Source organism: Podarcis vaucheri (genome assembly GCF_965113315.1).
Source record: "Podarcis vaucheri genome assembly, chromosome: 11".
In the NCBI taxonomy this organism is placed as follows: Eukaryota; Metazoa; Chordata; class Lepidosauria; order Squamata; family Lacertidae; genus Podarcis; species Podarcis vaucheri.
The window spans coordinates 21,474,293-21,495,260 of NC_138749.1; the positions used below are offsets into that span (position 1 = coordinate 21,474,293).

At 43.4% G+C, this 20,968-nt stretch overlaps 1 pseudogene across 1 annotated transcript; it reads left to right on the plus strand.

The window, feature by feature from the left end:
• The first annotated feature begins 19,710 nt into the window (after positions 1-19,710).
• LOC309542806 (small ribosomal subunit protein uS5 pseudogene) lies at positions 19,711-20,659 on the plus strand (annotated as a pseudogene). Its single transcript has one exon. The product of its transcript is annotated as a small ribosomal subunit protein uS5 pseudogene (transcript).
• The last annotated feature ends 309 nt before the right edge of the window (positions 20,660-20,968 follow it).

Below are 20,968 nucleotides of genomic sequence, written 5' to 3' on the forward strand. Positions count from 1 at the left end.
GAGAGCAGGATTCTTAATAATAATAATTTATTATTTGTACCCCACCCATCTGGCTGGGTTTCCCCAGCCACTCTGGGTGGCTTCCACAGAAACCAAAAATACACTAAAATATCACACATTAAAAACTTCCCTGAAGCCTTAAGATGTCTTCTGAATGTCAGGTAGTTGTTTATCGCTTTGACATCTGATGGGAGGGCGTTCAACAGGGCGGGCGCCACTACCGAGAAGGCCCTCTGCCTGGTTCCCTGTAGCTTTGCTTCTTCCAATGAGGGAACTGCCAGAAGGCCCTCGGTGCTGGACCTCAGCATCCAGGCTGAACGATGGGGGTGGAGACACTCCTTCAGGTATACTGGGCCGAGGCCGTTTAGGGCTTTAAAGGTCAACACCAGCACTTTGAATTGTGCTCGGAAACGTACTGGGAGCCAATGTAGGTCTTTCAAGACCGGTGTTATGTGGTCTCGGCGGCCGCCCCCAGTCACCAGTCTAGCTGCCGCATTCTGGATTAGTTGTAGTTTCCGGGTCACCTTCAAAGGTAGCCCCACGTAGAGTGCATTGCAGTAGTCCAAGTGGGAGATAACAAGAGCATGCACCACTCTGGCGAGACAGTCCGCGGGCAGGTGGGGTCCCAGCTTGCATACCAGGTGGAGTTGGTAGACAGCTGCCCTGGATACAGAATTGATCTGTGCCTCCATGGACAGCTGTGAGTCCAAAATGACTCCCAGGCTGTGCACCTGGTCCTTCAGGGGCACAGTTACCCCATTCAGGACCAGGGAGTCCTCCACACCAGCCCGCCCCCTGTCCCCCAAAAACAGTACTTCTGTCTTGTCAGGATTCAACCTCAATCCATTAGCCCCATCCATCTTCCAACTGCCTCCAGGCACTCACACAGGACCTTCACTGCCTTCACTGGTTCTGATTTGAAAGAGAGGTAGAGTTGGGTATCATCTGCATATTGATGGACACCCAGTCCAAACCCCCTGATGATCTCTCCCGGCGGCTTCATATAGATGTTAAAAAGCATGGGGGAGAGGATGGAACCCTGAGGTACCCCACAAGTGAGGGCCCAAGGGTCTGAACACTCATCCCCCCCACCACTTTCTGAACACGGCCCAGGAGGAAGGAGCGAAACCACTGTATAACAGTGCCCCCAGCTCCCAGCCCCTCTAGACGGTCCAGAAGGATGTTATGGTCGATTGTATCAAAGGCCGCTGAGAGATCCAGCAGAACTAGGAAACAGCTCTCTGCTTTCTCCCTAGCTCGCCAGAGATCATCAACCAGCGCGACCAAGGCAGTTTCAGTCCCATGATGAGGCCTGAGTCCCGATTGGAAGGGATCCAAATGGTCCGCATCCTCTAGGCGTGCCTGGAGTTGTTCAGCAACCACCCGCTCAATCACTTTGCCCAAGAATGGAAGATTTGAGACTGGGCGATAGTTGGCCATACTGGCTGGGTCTATATATGTTTTTTTAAGAAGCGGTTTAATGACCGCCTCTTTCAGCGGATCTGGGAATGTTCCCTCACAGAGGGAAGCATTCACCACCCCGCAGAGCCCATCGCCCAGCCCTTCCCGGCTTGCTTTTATTAGCCAGGATGGGCAAGGATCAAGGAGACAGGTGGTTGGTTTCACGCGTCCAAGCAGCCTGTCCACATCCTCGGGGGTAACAGATTGAAATTGATTCCATGCAACTTGACCAGACAGGTCTCTAGCACTCTCCCGCCCCAGCCCTGCTCCCACGGTGGTGTCTAGCTCCTTCCGAATATGAGTGATTTTATCTGCAAAAAACTTTGCAAAATCGTTGCAAACCAGACATGGTGAGATGTCTGGTGCTTCTATTTAATTCATGTGAATTATTTCCAAATTGTGTCTGTACATATAAATTACTATATGCATATTTTATGCAAAGTGGTGTCCTGTTTTTTGATGGTGCAAATTCCCTTGTTTGGGGACACGGCAAGGGGATGGTATTCACAATATACAAAATACTGCTCCAAAAACCCACAAAGCTGCTCGACGAAATCTAAAAACAATGGGAGGACAGCATAGGCTATGAAATTAACCTTACCTAATGCACTAGAATGTGGTCTAAACCTCCCTTTAAATCCATCTCAGCTAAAAGAAAAGAACTCACCCTGAAACTCACTTACAGGTGGAACCTAGCACCACATAAACTAGCGCTGATACACCCAGGAGCCTCACCAAAATGCTGGAGAGGATGCACCTCCACAGGTTCATACCTCCACACATGGTAGGAGTGTCCCAAAATCCAACTCTTCTGGACATCAGTCATACAAGAAATGTGCAAAATAACTAAGCAAGTATTAGAAGTCACCCCAGAACTGGCCTTACTGAACATTTTCCAAGATTACAATGCCCACTCACATTATAAAGAGCTCATAACCCACCTACTCTGAGTAGCCAGAAGCATCATAGCCAGACACTGGAGGGACCTGTCAGGAGTAAGCATGGACCAATGATATCAAACAGTATGGGCAACAGCCTTACTAGAAAAACTAACCAATAAACTGAAACTGACACGGGGACAATAGCAGAAGACGCCTTCACTCCAGTATGCTCTTTCTTCCTTCCTTTCTTCTTACTCGTAGCTGAGTAAGATTGTCTTCCATAAACACGGTTTTAACAATGAGTCCGTAAGTCACTGTGGAGGCCAATTCTGGATCCACATGTCCTTCCACAGTGGGGACATTAGTTTCCGGGCCTAGCCCAACATGACAACAACAAGAATCCACCGACTACATATGAATCGATCTGGCTAACTTGACCCACAAGCACATCTCACTACAAGCACATCTCACTACAGCCAACTAAAGGCAACCAACCACATCCTAGGCCACCCCCAACCTCTCTCACCACCAAGAAAATAGAGCAAGTGAGTAGAAAGAAAACCCACACAAGTGACGCTGACACAAAACCCTACACATACACTAAGTAGAAGAATAGAAGCACTGCCAGCCCACCCCACTCCCCACACCCTCCCTCCCCTCTTCCCCCCTCTTTTCTTCCCAACCTAATACTGAACGCAACACTGTTGTCTCACAACAACCACTGTTCTGTAAAAAACACAACTTGAAAAAAGAGACAATGAACTTATTTTTGTAAACTTATTTTTGTAAACTAATAAATCTTTGATAATTTTTTCCCCCACACTCCCACCTTTTTGGGGGGCATCACCCACCTGCCATTGATACTCTGAGGGCAGAAAAGGCCAAAATGACATTTCCCAGGGATGTGTTGAGGAGAGACTGGGGAAGGCTTTGGATCTGCTGGGTATAAAGCCCTTCCATTTCCCAGGTCCACCAATGGGATGGAGGGAAATGTACACTAATCCTTCATCTCCTTTTTAAAATCTCCAGCTGGCCCCCACTTTCTGCCCTTGCCAGCTCTGGATAAGGCAGTTTTACTGGCAAAGATTTTCTCTCCCTTGTCCTCTTTGGATCGCTCTGCCAAAAGGGCTGCTCATATCTAACCCAAGTCCAGCAGACTGTACGGTTTATTTGGAACATTTCTTAATATATAAAAATATCTCTGAAAGCGGCAGCAACAGGCAACTTGAACAGCAGCAGATGTTACAAAAATCCAAACCGTTGCATATTCAAATGTTCCATTAATACAAATTTACTATAGACCAATATCAATTCCTTCTGACGCACCTCTCTTCTCAGCCTCCCAGTGCCCAAACAAACTCGCAGCTCACCCAGAAAATATCATAAAGAAGGGGGTTTCTGGAGCCTGCAAACGTCACCCTAGTCTCTCCCTCCAGACTTGCTTTGATGGGCAGGCACCAAGATTGACGCGGCTTCCTCAAACTGCCCACAGCTGTGTCCTGTTCTACAGCCAGCTGCCCTCTTCACACCCAGTTCCAGTTGACAGCAGGTTTTGATAGGTTTCCCAGTAGGTCTCAAGGATAGCAGATAGGATACCCCCTCCACTCACAGCTGATTGCTTGGATTTTCTGCCCATTTCTGTTCCTTCAGCTGATTTAAGATGCAGCAATACTATTTCTCCCTTACTATTCCTACATAAAAGGAAAGTCAAAGTATGCACGTTGGAGCAAAAAATCTTAATTTCACATAGACACGGACATGGAGTCTGAGCTGGAGGGGATGGACCTTAGGGTCATAGTAGATAGCTTGATGAAGATGTCAACCCAGTGTGGGGTGGCTGTGAAGAAGGCAAATTCCACGCTAGGGAGCATTAGGAAAGGAATTGAAAATAAAACTGTCCAAATCATAATGCTGTTATACAACTCAATGGTACAACCACGTCTGGAGTAATTTGTACAGCTCTGTTCACCTAATCTCAAGAAGGATATTTACCATGGAACCGCCCTCTCCCCAGGAGGCAGTGATGGCTACCAACTTGGACGGCTTTAAAAGAGGATTAGAAAAATATGTGGAGGAGAGGTCTATCAATAGCTACTTGCATGGGACACAAGTAGTGCTGTGATCTAAACCACTGGGCCTCTTGGGCTTGCCGATCAGAAGGTCGGCGGTTCGAATCCCCGAGATGGAGTGAGTTCCCATTGTTCTGTCCTGGCTCCTGCCAATCTAGCAGTTCAAAAACACAGCAGTGCAAGTAGATAAATAGGTACCATTGTGGCGGGAAGGTAAACGGCGTTTCTGTGCACTCTGGTTTCCATCACAGTGTTCCATTGCGCCAGAAGAGGTTTAGTCATTCTGGCCACATGACCTGGAAAGCGGTCTGTGGGCAAACACCAGCTCCCTTGGCTAGTTGCCTTTGACTGGGGTCCAGTTTACCTTACCTTTACTAGTCACAATGGCTATGCTCTATACCCTCCAATACGAAGCTGCCCAAAATCGGGACACAGTCTTCTGTGGCAACACTCCCACATGAGTCATGTGACCTACATGAGATCATGCCCCCCACAAAAAAGGCTTTTGGGTGGAGGGATGTACTGGGCTGTGGGAGAGGGAAGTGAAGGGATTAATTGAAATTGTTAAAGATTGGTATAGTATTTAAGAGATTAATTTTTTTATAAAGGTTCTATAAGGAAAGCAGAAAGCAGCAAGAAATATCAAGTAAAAGTATCAGAGATATCAGTGTTAAATGAAAACAAGAGACTTATGGTTTTGTTACATATGATTTTATTTTGGAGTTGTCTGCTTATTTTGGAGTTGTTTGTTGTAAAGAATGTATATTATGTGAATAAAATGAAAATGAAAAAAAAGGCTTTTGGGGAGCCATGCAATATTGTTGCCCCGAGAGAGTGAGGCCCAAAACTACAGGGCACTGCAGTGGTCAATTTGGCTGCCATCCTCTCAGGAGAAACAACGGGATGTCCCAATTTTTCTGGGGCAGTTGACTGGGTATGCAGTTGCTGGAAGCGACAGGAAGGGACAGGTCTCCTGTGCTCATATTCTGCTCCCTGGTTTCCCACGGGCATCAGGTGGGACACTGTGAGATCAGGATGCTGGACTAGATGTGCCCATTGCCTTGATCCAGAAGGCTATTTCCCCATCATTATGTTATTTCCAGGATATGGAAAGGAAAGACCTCTCTCTGAAGTGTTGGAGACTCGCTGCTAGCTGTATCATTCAACACAAAGTTTGACGAGGTGTTTCTTTTTCTCAGTATACGCTTATGGTGAGATGTCTCCTGAGATCTTGCCAAATTTCATGTTTCCTGGCTCAGAAATATGAATCTCAGCATGCACATAAATAGAAGGCAAATGCTCTTCACTGGATTAATTTTTAATCCAAGGCAGAGAGGGGCAAGCCCTTTCCCCAGCCTCATTTCCATTCACCTCCAAGGCTCCTCCCTCTTCCCTTCATTGCTGTTGTGGCAGTGCGAGAAGAAGGGAGAGAGGTTTCATTACCCTATCACCTGATGACTCAGCGCTATGGTTCAATGTGCGTTTTAAAATATTGTTTGATACATAAAATATTGCTTGCCAATCCTGATATACTATGACTTTTTTTCCTGCCTTTGGCCAGTTGGCAGTCACACTTTAAACACACGCACACACATACACACACACAAATAATGCAACCCCCCCCCCCTGAAATGGAATTGCAACCTAGAAATCAAATCCTTTCTAGGCTCATTTCACGCAATATTACTATTTTACCATCTCACCATAGGGATAGGGGACAATTTCAGTTCTGGAGGGTAGGCCCCAAACCAATGGATTCAGGCTACAAAAAAGGAGTTTTTACAAAGTACCGTATTTTTCGCTCTATAAGACGCACCAGACCACAAGACGCACCTAGTTTTTGGAGGAGGAAAACAAGAAAAAAAAAATATTCTGAATCTCAGAAGCCAAAACAGCAAGAGGGATCGCTGTGCAGTGAAAGCAACAATCCCTCTTGCTGTTCTGGCTTCTGGGATAGCTGCACAGCCTGCATTCACTCCATAAGACGCACACACATTTCCCCTTACTTTTTAGGAGGGAAAAAGTGAGTGTTATAGAGCAAAAAATACGGTACTTAAAGAAACAACAAAATGAACTGGACTCCTTGGCAGGTTTTGAATAAACATACAGAAAATTTTTATTGGTAACATATTGATAGAATAATTAAGGATTTTTACAGTTTTATAATATGCAGAGAATAACATGTGCTGAGAAACCAGAGAGAGAAGCTGAGGGAAGTCTGGGGGGGTAGGTTTTCTTTTTGAGGGAGGGGGGTGGGAAAAAATGGGGGCAATGAGGATGGTGTATTTTTGATAAATTGTTATGTTGAAATTCCTAATAATTTTTTAAAAGAAAGAAAGAAAGAAGTTTGAGAGTAAGAGCTGTTTGACAGTGAAATGGTCTCCTATGAGGTTGTAGATTCTCCTTCCTTGGAGGTTTTTAAGCAGAGGTTGGATGGCCATCTCTCATGGATGCTTTAACTGAGTTTCCTGCATTGCAGGGGGTTGGACTAGATGACCCAAGGGGTCCCTTCCAACTCTACAGTTCTATGATTCTATGTTTCCAAAATCACAGAGAGGAGAACTGAGGCAGGCAGTGGCGTAGCGTGGGTTGTCAGCACCCGGGGCAAGGCAAGTAATTTGTGCCCCCTAACCCGTGGATTTGCGCCCCCTAACCCGTGGATTTGCGCCCCCTAACCCTAACCCCCTGATGTTGGTGCAGCCGGCCCCCCCTGCACCCCCCACGCTACGCCACTGGAGGCAGGCACAGCCTACCTCAAGTGGAGGTTCACCGGGCAGGGCAAGTTGTTTTTCTACTAAACTTTCCCATGCTTTCCTCTGTCTTTCTACTCCATTTAAAATTTAATCATGTTTTCCCTATATATTGCCTCAGAGCTCACAATGTCAGTTTGAACAAACCTTTGTTTTATTCCTTTTGATTGCTTTTTTCAGATCAAAGTCCCTTCCATACTGCTTCCAGAAAACTATGCAAAGTAAGGGGAAATTTGTCTGGGGCTGTTTTCATAGTTTGCATTTTACACTTGGGTGGTAAACAGTGTTGGTTTTTTATTAATTTTAAAAAGGGAGAGAGAAAGGAAAGAGAGACCCTTTTATCGTAAGGGTGATATAAATTGGATTTTTTTTCAATGGATTTTTAAAAGAAACAAATACAATTTGGAATGTTACAACACCCACCAGATGATTCCAGAAGTTCTGGAATTATTATAGCAATTCCAAAAGAACCGCTATACAGTGGAACCTTGGGTGATGAACGTAATCCGCTCCAGAAGACTGTTTGACTTCTGAAACATTTGACAACTGAGGTGCAATTGCAGGTCAGCAAATTCCTTTTTTAAAATGGAGAAATGCGCCTCAGAAGCCGTTTGACTTCCGAGGCACATTCGAAAACAGAAGCATTCACGAAACCAGAGGCCTTCCTCCTAGGCATTGTTGGCCAATCGGTGTTAAAGAAGGATAGAATTTTCTTTATGTACGCTACAGCAGCAGCAAGAATTCTCATCGCAAAGCATTGGAAGACACAAGACCTACCCATCTTGGAAGAATGGCAGATGCAACTAATAGACTATATGGAGATGGCGGAAACGACTGGCAGAATCCAAGATCAGGGAGAAGAGTTGGTGGAAGAAGACTGGAGGAAAATTTATTTGCAGAAACACTGTAAAATTTTTGAATGCTGATGACACTGAAATGAATTGAAGGGGTTCTAGCAACAAGGCAAAAAGTATGAGGGGATTAATAATAGATAAACTAATAGGATATGAATTTGCTGAACCAAATTTAAAAAGGGATATGAAAATGGGAGACGTGAGGAAGTCAGGAAAATAAGTTAACTAAAGTGGAGAGATTAGGAAAGAGGGAAATTTTGTTTTTCTTTTATATGTGTTTTTTTCTTTTTTTCCTCTTTGTGTTTAATGTTTGTATTTTTGTATTTTGTATTTTTGTATTTTTGTATTTTGTATCTGTTTTGCTTTTGCTTTTTGTTTTTTCTAAACTTTTCTATCGATAAAACCTAATAAAATATTATTTTAAAAAAGAAAGAAAACAGAAGCATTCACTTCCGGGTTGTCGGAGTTCGGGTTCCGAATTGTTCAGCTTCCAAAGTGTTTGACAACCAAGGTTCCACTGTAACAAGTTACAGCATGAGTCACGTAACACCTTTACATATCTCAGCCTTTCTTAGCTTGGGGCCTTCCAGATGGTGGCTGAGGCTGATTGGAGTTGTAGTCCAAAACCACGTTGAGGAAGGAAAATATATCTTATAGTAAATACGTCTTGCATTTTGAAATCGTAAACATGTTCCTGGGTGCCACTGGAAAGTTTCTGCATTCAGGTGCTTCATTTTCACCATTCCTATCCTTGTTGCCCTAGTGCCTGCTATGCTTTCATCTTGCTGGCTGGCTGTGTTGCCTAGGGCTCATCCACTTTTCCCTGTGCCTAGAAAGCATGAGTCACAGCTGTTGGATCCTGAGCAAGAACCCGAAGGCTGAGAGGGAGGGTATGCCTGAGTTGATACTGATTTTTATATATTAGCAGTTTTGTAGTAATGTAATGTTTTTATAAATAACTGTACTTTTGTAATAATTTGTTTAAGTTGTCTGTTGTTAGTTCAGGTTTTTTTGCACACCATTTGGAGATATTTTTAATATATAAAGTGGAATAGAAATTAAATAATCAAATGAAATCAAACCAGCCTTCTGTTCCCTGCTGCCCTCGGGTTTGGCAGAGCCAGAGACTTCTGTTCCATTGCTAGAGCTTAAGCAAGAGTTAATTACCAGTCTGACCAGGTTCTGCACATGGACTGCAGGGAAGGCATCTTCCGTGACCCATCAAAAATCAATGTGCAGTTCCTCTGTCAATATGAACTGCACAAGGGCACGATGGGGAACTCATAAAAGAAGGTCCTGTTTGTATGCAGCCTTAATGAGCAAATGCATTGCGAGGAGCTGAGTTCGCTCATTAAGATAGTTTGTGTTTGTTCTCATATGCTATCCTTCATTTCTTAAGCCCAGGGGTCAGCAGACATTTTCAGCAGGAGGCCGGTCCACTGTCCCTCAGACCTTGTGGGGGGCCGGACTATATTTTGGAGAAAAAAATGAACGAATTCCTATGCCCCACAAATAACCCAGAGATGCTTTTAAAATAAAAGCACACATTCTACTCATGTAAAATCACGCTAATTCCTGGACCATCCACGGGCTGGATTGAGAAGGCGATTGGGTCAGATCCAGTCCCCAGGCCTTAGTTTGCCTACCCATGCTTAAGCCCCATCAAGCCCAATTTTTTGAAGGATTTCTTCTGCTTTTATGACTCATACTAAAAGCCCATCCTACCAATTCCACTTTGATGATATTAAGTAGCATAATAGTCTTCCTTCTAGATCATGAATAAGCACATTAGTTCTGCCTTCAGCCTGAGCAGCTCTACCTTCCCAGTGATTAGAATGGGCTTGTCACTTCTTCTCATTAGCTTTGTGTTTGAATCAAGCACAGTTGGTGGCAACTTGCATAGCTCATGCTGAAAATATTATATTGATCCCTGGAACTCTGTCTGCTGAAAGAAGCAACAGCATTTTCTGCCTCAACGAGTATGTATCTATGTGGTGAGCTTTGCTTGCGACAGACACCTTCTGTTAACACTTTGATTGTAATAGCCTGCTGCAATTTTCTCATTGTCACACTATTGGTGGGGGGAACCTGACTGTTAAGTGGTCTTTCCTATATCTTCTGTTTCATCATTCACATTTTCCTTGCTATCCAATATTCCACTGAAAATATTTACCAAGCTTTTGTGGTTGGGGTCCAAGGGATTGTGGTCTAGCAAAAGATGATGAATGTTTTGACACTGTTGCATCAGAAACATTGATGTGTTGCACATATAACAACAGCTGTCAAGAAGCTCAACACACAGTCCAACACACACTGATCATTACATTCAGAGGGACCCATGTAGGACTATTACGTTTCTTCCCAAGGTACTTTGGAGACTATAGGTTTCCTTGTGAATCAGAGTTGCCTAACAATTCTCAGCATCCTTAATCAACTACAGTTCCCATGATTTTCTAAGAGAAGCCATGCCTGTTTAAAGAGACATGATACAAGTGCCCTAGAAAAAACCGGGACATCCTGTTTTCTTATACAAGATTGCAGTGGCCATTTTGAGTGCCATGGTCTCGCACAGTCTCACACTGCACTTTTGCCCCCCCCCAAGCAGTTTTGCGGTGGCCACGCTCTTGCGTGGTGCCAAAAAATGTGTGTTTTTGGGTGCCATGCAAGATCTCACCTCCCCCAAAAAGTGCAGGTCAGGTGACTCACCCGGAAGTGCCTCCTGGAAGATGTGAGTTCTGGTTTTGGGTTTCCAAAAGTTGGACAGTAGATGATACTGCTTCCTGCGTGTAATGCAGATGGAGCCTTACCAAAATGCCCCGTGTTTTCTATAATTTGACTTCTTGTGTCAACAATCCTCTCTGTCACTCGCCCAAAGACAATACAGGAACAAAATGATTTATCAAGAGTAGATGCCTGCAAGAAGAAGAAGAAGAAGAAGAAGAAGAAGAAGAAGAAGAAGCAGAAGCAGCAGTGGTGGTCTGGATAATCAAGGACCACTAAGTGTCTGTGAGACTGGCATCTACCTTACTGAAGCTGGCAGACCCGTTAGCATGATTTCATGGTTCCAGTTACAGATGGGTAGCCGTGTTGGTCTGCCATAGTCAAAATAAAAAAATTCCTTCCTGTAGCACCTTAAAGACCAACTAAGTTAGTTCTTGGTATAAGCTTTCGTGTGCATGCACACTTCTTCAGATACACATGATTTCATGGTTTCTGTAGTGAAACTGATATTCCTGAAAGGGAAATATCAAAATGATGATAAAAACGATGATTAAAAGCTATCCCTTTCATCGTCTCTTTGTTTCTACTCCATTTTTATGAGGACTAGAGACTTAATGGATTCTCAAATGAGACTATAAAGTATATGGAATGCATGAGCTATGTATTAACGTGAACAAGTAATACGACCTTTCAAAGCATATATACTGGAGCCATTTTCCACTGGATCCTAACAAAATAAATTAAATCCAACTTTCTATTTTCAATTGACAGTCTGGAGATGAGATTGTAGAAATGTTAAAAGATCAGTCAGTGAGGTAAGAAAGTCACTTTTTCAAGTCCTGTGCTTCTTTTTCAAGGACAGTGTGGAAAGGGCTGCATGTCAGAAGGCAAATTGTGAAACACTGCACAGTATAGGATTTTAGCACCAAGTATTTTGTCTACGTGAGTGAATGACTGTGGTGTCTCTCCATATGCATCTTGATATTATGAAGGGTTCAGTGCCTCCTTGCATGACCTTTGGCTGGTCACTGTCTGTTAGCCTAGCCTACTTTACAGGGTCGTTGTGAAGAGAATCATACAAACGGGTTTCAACACTTTTTTAAAAAAAAAAGACAAGATATAAATGTGATAAATGAAAGCATTAAATAGTCATGAAGGAGATCTACCAGTGCAGACAGGTGTTTACAGAAGAATCTTCCTAATCTTTTTTATCCCTTTTAAAATAAAATAAAAAATCCAAGCTGAACAGTCATCTAAACTGGCAACAAAACAACTAACTAAATATTGTCTGAACTTATCCAGCCAATGGAGCTTTCTACTTTCTTCTGGGAAAGGAAGCAAAGACTTGGACTTCCGGGTTAGCGCCTCCGGTAATGGCTGAATTCCTCTGATCGGGAGGAATTCGCTTCGTGGAAATTAGGGTCTGGCTGCCACGGCGAAGGTGGGGACCCACAAAAAATCACAGGCGGGAGAAGCCTGTGAACGTGGGATTCAGCTGGCACCTTTTGTGCCTCCCCTACTTGCGGGGAAACCCAGTTTCGGGGATCCGGAGCGACGTGGGGTGAGTGGCGCGGTGCTTCGAATTGACTGCTTCTTTCACGGAGTGAAGCCGCATTGCTGTTGCCGGAGAGCGCTGACTTTTTCCTGTGGACAATTTGATTTTAAAACAACTACCCGTGAGTAGAACGGAAAATTGGATTTTTAAACGTCTTAATTTGGTACCGAAACGGGGAGGTTTCAAACAGGAAGTCCGCCTTCCCCTTTTGTATATAGACTGAAGCAAAAAGGCTGCAAGCTAAAGTCTTGGAAAGCTTTTTACAAAGGATTAAACTTCCATCGGCTAAAATCATCAAACCCCCCTTGGAAGCAGGAGGAGAGGGGGGAATTTTTAGACCACGTAAGCCTGCAGGAGAGAGTGAAGAAAGTCAAATTACCACCGCTCTGAACCTGGAAATGGGCTGCTAGTAAGACTGAAGTTTTGGATATGTTCATTGACTGTGAATAGATCGTTTGTTGACAGTAAGTTAAAGAAGAGAAATGCATTGTTTTCATTGTCTCCTTCCGCGTTTAAAAAGGAGTAAATGTAATTGAAAATTGAAACTAACTTTATTGTTTGAACCGTGCTTAAAATGATTGATACAAATAGAAACTGTTTCCCCCTAGAGGAAGTCTTTGTAATTGTTATATGAGCTGAGCTGGGGGAATTTCCAGCTGTAAGACAAGACCGTGAGAATCTGGGATTGACCTTGGACCGTTAAGAATGTTGACAGAAGAAGCCTTAGTGGTTGCATTATGTAAGATTAATGACTCACTGGAACAGCTCCATAGGAAGATGGATGTGATGATTATAAAAATTGATAACTTGGAACAAAAAGTGACTAACTTGGGACAAAAAGTGAATATTAATACAGAAACTATCCAGGAATCGATACAGGGATCTACTTTGACATGGCAAATTAAGGAGAAGGCGGGGGAGAAAGTTGTTAGAGCCCCAGCCTCGTGGATGCAATTTGATGACTAGAAGTTGATGCCTTTTATGACTGAATTTAGAGAAAGCCAGACTTTGAGGATTGGAGTCCCGCTTGGAGTGGAGAAGGAAAGTTGGATAGATCCCTTCATGCAGGGATTTATTGACCTTTGGGACCTGGACTTGGGTCAGGAGGAGACTGGAGTTGTGGGGACCGCCAGACTTGGAGGAACTTTGAAATACGACTGGAAATATCTTGTGAACTTTCCTTTTGACTATGGAGATTTGGCTGATTTGTCGAGAAGGAATAAAAACATTGTTAGGTGGGAATTTCCCCAAGATCTACTTTTCAGCATCAAAGGAAGGAAAATAAGAACAAGATCAGGAGAAGACAAAGTAAAGTGCATGTATAAATATGAAGAAGACCTGCAGAAGGGACTTGGAAAAGAGTTAAGAGCCTCGGACAGAAGATCACCAGGTTGATGGACTATATGGAATTGACGGAAATGACTGGCAGAATCCGAGACCAGGGAGAAGAGACGGTGGAAGAATATTGGAAAAAGTTTAAAATCTATATATGGAAATAATGTAAAATTAATGAGTGTTAGAAAAATGTTGGAGGGAATTATACGGCTTTAGTAGAAATGTTTTAAGGATTTAAGCATAAATAAGTATTATAGTATTAATGGAAAATAAGGTTAAAATATGTTAAGATAATCATATGACAGAAAATAGAGAAAGATGGAAAGGATTTGCTGAAATAATTAATAGAAATGGAATACAAAAAGGGAGGTGAGAGGAGGTTGATGAAACAAGGGAATGAAAGAGAGGATATTGAGATGGTATGATGTGTGTTTTTTGAATTGTTTATGCTTTCGTTTTGTTTAATGTGTTAATGTTGTGTTGTGTATTGTTTATATATTGTATTGTATGTTTTTTTCTTTTCTTCTTTTTTTCTTTGCTTTTCATCTTTTTGTAAGGTTTAAAAGTAATAAATATTTTTTTTTTAAAAAAAGGAAAGGAAGCAAAGACTTGCCTATCTGGTACACCAAATCACCCCATACTTCTTCATGACAAGGAAGCAAAATCCAAGAAAATAGGAGTGGTTGTACTGGAAGATGGGAATTAGTGAAACTCATTGAAGCCGTGACAGCCTATCAGTTACTTAACTTTGGTACTGCAGCCTACTGGAACACAAATAAACTATGTCACACAGACATGAAATGATGCATACTGACTCTGCTTTTTTGTGTGTAGCTGTAGATAATAAAGTCATAATTCACCAGGAAGCCAATACCCCATTGCTGGATGGGCCAGGCAATCTTTATTGCAGACCAACCTTCACTTTTAAGAGTTATAAATCAGATACATAATTTTACTCCTCTGAACCTCCTCCAAACAGAAAATCACCACCAACAGCCATTTGAAACTAACTAATCACACTGAAAGCAATGGTCTGAACAATGCAATGTTTTAATATACTGCAAATGTTTACAGTAGATGAAGCCTTGATTTGCTATCACAGTGAAATAGCTTTCTTTTCTTAAATGTCAATATCCTCAAGCTGGGAGAGTGGAAGATACCAAGTACACAAGGAAACATTTGGGTGCTGTATAATGATTAGCAAGGATGAAATATAGCTGTGTTTGTTTATATCATATCTTAGGCTACAGTCCTGTACTACCCATATACTTGGGAGAAAGCCCCATTAAAATAAATACCACTTACTTTTGAGTGAGGGAGTATGAATAGAAACCAGCCAACTGCATAAATGTAATATTCACATTCATTGCTCTGCTCACTTTTGTCACTGGCATATAGTCTTTGGTTGGCTGCCCAGAAGGGAAGGTGGTCATCTAGCTGAAAAGTTTTCCCAAACACGTGGTACTTGATCCATATTTTCTTTAACAGTAGGTGTTAGGCATTCAGACCTGCAACCTCCTGCTTGCAAATAATAGAATCACAAAATTGTAGAATGCAAAAAACTCAACTAAAGCACCCATGACAGATGGCCATCCAACCTCTGCCAAAAAACATCCAGGGAACCACCTCTTGTGGAAGTCTGTTTCACTGTTGAACAGCTCTTATTATCAGAAGTTCTTCCTGATGTTTAGTCGTAATCTCCTTTCTTGTAACCTGAATCTATTGGTTCATGTCCTACCCTCCAGAGCAGAACAAAACAAGTTTGATCCACCCTCTATGTGACAACCCTTTAAATATTTGAAGATGGCTATTATATCTCCTCTTTACCAGGCTAAACATACCAAACTCCCTCAACCGTTCTTCATAAGGCTTGGTTTCCAGACCCTTGAGCATCATGGTCACCCTCCTCTGCACATAGTCCAGCTTGTCAATATCCTTCTTAAATTGTGGCACCCAGAACTGAGCACAGTACTCCAGGTGTGGTCTGACCAATGCAGAACAGAGCAAGACTATGACTTCTCTTGATCGGGATACTACTCTTCTGTTGATGCAGCCTAGAATAGTACTGCTGCTGCCTCACACTGTTGACTCATGTTAAATCTGAGCATTTCTAAGACTCTTAGATCCTTTCCCCATGTACTAATGGCAATCCAGGTGTCCCTCATCTTGTATTTGTGCAGCTGGTTATTCCTCATTGGCTACCCCACCCAGTTTCATGTCTTCTACAAATGTGATGAGCATTGCCTCACCTTCAACAAAGTCATTTATAAAGATGGTGAACAACAATGGGCCAGGAGAGAACCCTGTGGCACCTCACTTGTCACTTGTCACCCTCTACCCACCAGTGTGATGAGAATCTGTTAATGAGCACTATTTGAATTCGTTCAGTCAATCATCTACAAGTCCTCCACTTGACCACTGAGCTATGGCCCCTTTCTGATTTAATTTCAAGTGAGACCACACCATTTGAAAATGTGGCCCACAAAACTGTAGCAATACATATTTTCCTCATCTTTTAAGTTAATGCAGTTTGGAAAAGGGCAAGCCAGCATGTTGACTTGCTATAACTCCTCACTCAATGGCTCCTCACAAATGCCACCCAGAGCCTGCTGGAAGCATACCTGGTAGAAGTGCTTTAGCTGTCCCCATTTTCTCCTGATGAGTTAATTAATCTCAGCTTTAATTACCAAATCATCTTTGCCAAATGGGTAATCAGCCTCTGCAGCTGGCTTAATGTCATCTCTTAGAGAAGCGGCAGCAGATGAGCCGATCTGACTGCATCTTACAGCCTAGTCTGACTTGAGGTATTTGTGTTGAAATATATTCATTTGCTTCCATGTTCATTTCACATAGAAAGAGATGCCACCCCAAACATAACAGGTCGCTCCTGGTTGCAACTTAACTCTATACACTGTTTATCATTCTGTTAAAATTTTGCCCTACATATCTGTGCCACATATATTGCAATGCCTATATAGATAACTCTAACTTATGTGCATTTAATTTGTATGCATTCAGTTTTACACATTTGGCAAAAAATAAAATAAAATAAAAAGCATTAAAAAGGGGGTGGAAAGTGGACAGGTGTCAGAAGCGGTAGCCAAGAGCAGGTCAGCAATAAATCAAATGGTGTCAGTGAAGTTATCTCTTTATTCAAGGAAACAAAGTCAACTCAGGAGGCCAAGCCTAGTGAACACAGCAACTCATCCCGGTAGATCTTGCCCTTATGAGGCAGTTGTGGGGACTGAAGGTCCCCTCCTATCCACAGTTCCCTAAGTTAGGGTTGCCATATTTCAAAACCAGGACACCCCAAAAGCTTTTTATAGGAGGACCCCAAAGTTGTTGAGCACAGTTTTTTCATTGACTTGTCTAAGATCCAGGACAAAGCATCACCTTTCAAATTCTCCACTTCTGAGACTTTGTTGCCATATCTGCCTCTGCTCCAACCTCTTCATACCACTTCTGGTTCTGGGAGACCAGCAGGTAGACGAGAACTCCAGCCTGGCTTCTTTATCGCTGCCTCTTGGCCCCCCTTCTCTCTAGCCTCTCTTATCATATATGCACGGTGGGCGCAAATACACATCACAACAGTCTCCTAGTATACAGGTCTTCCCTTCTTCCAAACACCGTCCATCATAATGATAGGCAGTTTGCCACTTAGCTTTAATCACTGAGATCTCCTGCTTGCAGAAGCAGTTAAGGTGCTTCTCTGAGATGTCACTCATAAGAATAAGTTTCTGGCAGAAAAACGTGAGAGTTGACAGGAGAGAGAAATCCTTGTTACTTCCCAGAGACCTGAATGTATTCATAAAGCAGTTTCGGGACACTGTGTTTGCCACAGTGGATGCTCTATTTAAATCAATTCAATACATAAATAACTCTTCAAATAAAGGCTCCTGCACTTCCTCTCTGCAAGAGATTGTGTTTGGCACCGGCCTAGTCATGTCTCACACTTAATGTACTGCGCTTCTCAGAGCAAGTAGCAAAACTAAATTATTTCGTCTGTGTGGGGCACTCGAAGGAAGCAAACTGCAGCAGCCTGTAATCAAAGCTGAAGGGTGGGGAGGCAAGAAAAACAATTCCAGGAAATAAAACAAATGCAGAAGGGGAGAAAATAGATTTGGAAATATGAGAAGGGGCAGGCGGGGGAAACAGCTCCAGCTGAGTGTTTTTTGGACTGGAAGAAAACACGGTTCTTTGATTCAAAGCACATTTTGCCAACAAAGAGCTGCAGATTTTGGAAAAGCTGTCATTTATTTATGAGCAAGACATAACTAAGAGAAAGGGACTGCAGATTGGGAGTGCAAAGACACTTTTTTTGTTGTTGCAAACCATTGTGAAAGGAAATGAGTTTCAATCGTTTCCCTACTTCCTCCATTATCTCTTAATACTATAGGTGTTGGGTGGGATCCAGCTAGCTTGCTCCATCTGCTCAAGGATTTCCACTTACTCAGTGGAGCTTTCTCCCTTTCTCTTCTCCCCACAAGCGCTGACTCTGCACTCCCCCCAAATTTCTCTGGAGGGTTGGAGGAACCCACCCCTCAAAACTGCCTTACAGGGAAAGGAGGTGGGGTACAGTTCAACTACACCAGTGGGAATCCTTACATTGATGGAACACCCTGTGCTTCAAAGTAGCAGAGGTCTGTATAGTCAAAGCTATAGTTTTCCCAGTAGTGATGTACAGAAGTGAGAGCTGGACCATAAAGAAGGCTAATCGCCGAAGAATTGATACATTTGAATTATGGTGCTGGAGGAGACTCTTGAGAGTCCCATGGACTGCAAGAAGATCAAACCAATCCATTCTGAAGGAAATCAGCCCTGAGTGCTCACTGGAAGGACAGATCGTGAATACTTTGGCCACCTCATGAGAAGAGAAGACTCCCTGGAAAAGACCCTGATGTTGGGAAAGATGGAGGGCACAAGGAGAAGGGGACGACAGAGGACGAGATGGTTGGACAGTGTTCCCGAAGCTACTAACATGAGTTTGACCAAACTGTGGGAGGCAGTGGAAGACAGGAGTGTCTGGCGTGCTCTGGTCCATGGGGTCACGAAGACAGACATGACTAAACGACTAAACAACAACAACATATATTGAACCCATGAGGATTGTCCCTGACCACCATTTATTACATTTAAATGCCGCATTTTCCTCCAAAGAGCTCAAGGTGGTGTACATGGTTCGCTCCTCCCTCATTTTACCCTGACAACGACCCTGTGAGTTAGGTTAGGCTGAGAGTTGGCAACTGGCCTAAAGTCACCCTGGCTGAGGGGGAATTCGAACTCTAGTCTACCAGGTCATAGTCCAATACTAGCACTCCCAAGATTCTTTGGTGGGCATCCTGTATTTTAATATGGTGTGTCTGCAGCCTAAATCAGCTAACACCATGTCACATACTACAAATCCCAGTCAACTATCAGTTGACCATGAAGAAACTGATTTGGGGGATTTCACATGCCTTTCTTCCGAGTAGGCAATAACTAGAAACCTGCAGGAATCAAAAGCCTTGTTCAAGGACCAGAAAGCAGAATCATGAAGAAAATATTTGAAAGTGTGTTTATGTATATAATGTTCCACCAAGAAAATGATATATTAAAAAATGCACTCCATGCCTAATTGCAGGTCGGCCTCTTTTAACCTACTCTTAATTGATTTCCTGGCAGTATCATAGTTTATGGTTCTCGGTTCATGTATAACCAACCCACAGCTAGACATTGATTCACAGTTCCTCATCCAATTATTTTCTTTGTTTTTGCTGTTCCGAGCAATAGTCGGAGCATTTTCTTAACTGCTCAAGTAACATCATTAAAAATGAAAATGCTTACAACCCCAAAAGCTGGGTCTGTTCTCCTGGGTTGTTGCCATACAGATGAATGGGTTGATGAGTGGGGTTGATTCTCAAAGTGGGCATCACTATGGGCAGAGCAACATAGTATGTAGACTGTGTTCATACTATATACTGTAGCCAGTGCTTTTTTTCCTAGGAAAAATGGTGGCGGAACTCACTGCCTCAGTTGTCACCCTAGACGCTGCTACTGCCATCTTGAAACCAAAATTATGTGACATGATGCTGGGCTCACGCTTCTAGTTGAGAACACCAAATGGCGGATGACGCCGGTGCTACAGGAGGGGCAGGAGGAACTGGAGCAGCTGCAGGTGGAGGAGCTGCTGCCAGGGGTGTCTTCCAAGGAGGCTTTGGCAGTGGAGGCCGTGGGCGTGGGAGAGGCCATGGCAGGGGACGTGGCCGAGGGCATGGAGCTTGGGGCAAAGCTGAAGACAAAGAATGGATTCCAGTCACCAAACTTGGTCACCTAGTAAAGGACATGAAAATCAAGTGTCTGGAGGAGATTTACCTTTTCTCCCTTCCAATCAAGGAGTCTGAAATCATTGACTTTTTCCTGGGCTCATGCCTGAAGGATGAGGTTTTGAAGATCATGCCTGTTCAGAAACAAACCCGGGCTGGTCAGCATACCAGGTTCAAGGCCTTTGTGGCAATTGGTGACTTCAATGATCACGTTGGTCTTGGGGTCAAGTGCTCCAAGGAAGTTGCCACCGCGATCCGTGTGGCCATCATTCTTCTGAAGCTGTCCATTGTGCCCGTGAGGAGAGGCTACTGGGGAAACAAGATCGGCAAGCCACACACTGTACGTTGCAAGGTAACAGGTCAGTGTGGCTCTGTACTTGTGCATCTCATCCCTGCGCCATGTGGTACTGGAATTGTGTCTGCCCCAGTTCCCAAGAAATTGCTGGTGATGGCTGGTATTGATGACTGTTACACATCAGCGAGGGGCTGCAGTGCCACCTTGGGCAACTTTGCCAAGGCCACCTTTGATGCCATCCCAAAGACCTATAGTTACCTTGCCCCTGATCTGTGGAAAGAGACTGTGTTCACCAAATCACCTTATCAGGAGTTCACTGATCATCTTGCAAAGACTCATGCTACCAGAGTGTCTGTGCAGAGGAAACCAAGCAGCTGCTGTGACAACTACCTAAAAGATGTAGTTTAAAATAAAGTGACCAAGAGTGATTTTTCAACCAGTAAAAATAAAAGAAAAAGATGCTGGGCTCGCCACCTGCCACTCCCCACCCACCACCCACTCAGGCCATTTTAGTCACAATCCTGCTTGGTGACCTCCTTTGCTGGGTGAACAGACTTCTTGTGCAAAGCAGGGCAAAAGAGCTGCCGGAATTGCACTCTGGTGCATTGTAGCAAGGGGGGAAAGCCCTGCATATATTTAAAGCACATTTAAAACACATGACTTTCCCAAAAGAATCCTGGGAGCTGTAGTTTGTTGGTGCTGAATAAGATATAATCTTTGTTCCTATCCCTTTCTTTGTGAGTTC